At 34.4% G+C, this 2,239-nt stretch overlaps 1 long non-coding RNA gene across 1 annotated transcript; it reads left to right on the top strand.

The window, feature by feature from the left end:
• Window positions 1-432: 432 nt before the first annotated feature.
• Window positions 433-1,763, top strand: LOC106748612. Its single transcript, XR_001374772.1, has 2 exons — window positions 433-472; window positions 1,349-1,763. It is a non-coding gene; the product is annotated as an uncharacterized LOC106748612 (long non-coding RNA).
• The last annotated feature ends 476 nt before the right edge of the window (window positions 1,764-2,239 follow it).

Below are 2,239 nucleotides of genomic sequence, written 5' to 3'. Positions count from 1 at the left end.
TTCCGCCGCGCGGCAAGCGTTGCCACGCCCTGTAAATAGAAGCCATAAGGGTATGTTTCACATAAAGATCGTAACGCTCACGCTCGCAACGTCGCAATCATTCGTTCCATCAACGTTAGCATGGTGATAAGTAGAACAAATTATAAACGTCTTAGATATTATAAATATGGCGAAGATTATAGTAGTGTTCATCATGCAAATGTTGAGGAATTATTCCAGCGAAAGCGATTCCAGTTTCGCGGAAGAAACTTTATCATCATAAATTTTCTCACTTTCTGGGTCGTATAATGTTATTTGTTCTATAGTTTCTGTTACGTCCACAATAGATAACTATATAGGGAAATTTTAAAGTAGTAAAATCAATGACTTACGTGGACGGTCAACAGAGTGATGGTTCCGCTTCTAGGTCACTCTGCTTTTCATCGAGTTTACCCTGGGTCTCCGGAGTCTGGCGAAACGATCGATGAATCTGGTAAGAAATCAAAGCCGCTCGTTCTCCTGGCTCGGTCTCGGATGTTCCGGCGCTGCGCGGGATGATGCGGTCCGCGATTTCAATTTCGATTTTGCAACTTTCGAGAAATGAGGGGTAGATAAAAATAATTGTTTCACAGTCGGATTTTACGGCTAATATATTCCAAACCATATAAGTACACAAGTATCAAAAGCTAATCATGAGAAAACAATCGTCTTCGCAACGAATGCGCGCGTTTTTATACGTTGCTTTGTCGCTGAGAGTCGTTTTTTGGTTGGCTGATGGAATCGTGGAGATGGAAGAAATTCATTCCAACGGTATGATGTCACCGCGTCGATATCGCCGCGTCGGTCCTGAGTGGTGTTTGGATTTAGGTTTCATGCTCCTGTTTATGCTAGCAGCGGGGTGCCTTATCGCATTGAGATTACGGTTTCTCTTGTCTATAGTTGATCCCTCGATTTTAAGGCTCTCTAACGACACGTCGTTTCTTTGGCGTTATAATTTTAATTATAATATTTAACGTGCGCGAATATATTATACATATACGCACGTACTTACATCTAGTAACATAGGGATAAAATATCTATACCTGGTAAATATTTAACCTAGTGATATCTGAAATCAGACAAGTCGGCCTCCGTTCTATACTAATATATTATTAGTGTTTCAAAATAAGTCCGGACGTTACACTCTATATAGCATAGAGTTATAGAATAGAATGCGCGACTGTTAAGCCGACCGCACGAAACGGTGATATATGCTACAAGATAAGTTATATGATACAAGCGACGTGATACATACTTGTATCAACGTTAAACCTAACCCCGATTCCAAGTGAAATGTATTTTTATTTTCACCCGCGTAAATTTATTTCAGTTTGAGACGATACTGTGAATGAAAAAGAAAATCTTTGAAAAGGTGTATTAAATCTGATTAAAATTATGAGTGAACATAATTATTATCAAAATAATAAATCATCTCACAATAGTGAAAATGATGATGAGTTTCTTGACCAAAGATGACTGACATGGTTTTATTAACTCTTATAAAACAATACCCATGTATATATGATCCAAACAAGTTAAATCAAAAAAAAATTAATTTCATAAAATAATGGACATATTATTTAAATAATGATATCTTCATAAAATGTACCTTCATGTAATATATAATGAAGTTATTATGAGTGTATTTATTTATATCTTCATTGTTTTTCTGCATTACATACTGTAAATTGTTGGAAGATAGTAATATATTAAATATAAATAAAAATCATATTATTTATTTTTAATTTGTAATAATTTTTATTTATTATCGTTATTCCAATAGAACAAATTTATACACACAGTGTTAAATTTACTTAAGTTAAAAAATGCTTAATTTAATTACTGTCGCTATCACTGCTATATAGACACTTGACTATTCGCTTTCTTTTCTTATTCGCTGACTTTGCACTCATTTTATTTAACTGTGCTACAACAATACGTCCAACCAAATAATTTGTGTCAAATAAATTGTCAGGCAAAGTAGATGTTTCATGCAGTCTTTCTGCTACTGTGTTAAAAGTAGATCCAATTTTTTGAATGANTTAAAACATCTTGTTGATTACTTAAACGACTTGTTACTAAATTACCAAGATCCTCATTCTCTTTATTCCTTTGAATTAATGAACTTGCCTTGTTTGATTCATTTTCAAAATCTTGCTTTGAATGTGTTGGCTTAGAAGATGTTACATTCTGTGAACTTCTTTCTAACACGGTTGGTATT

Source organism: Dinoponera quadriceps, unplaced genomic scaffold (genome assembly GCF_001313825.1).
Source record: "Dinoponera quadriceps isolate SergipeBrazil2010 unplaced genomic scaffold, ASM131382v1 scaffold3090, whole genome shotgun sequence".
Taxonomy (NCBI): Eukaryota; Metazoa; Arthropoda; class Insecta; order Hymenoptera; family Formicidae; genus Dinoponera; species Dinoponera quadriceps.
Note: the sequence above shows the minus strand (reverse complement) of the source record. Positions and strands in the feature narration are given on the sequence as shown.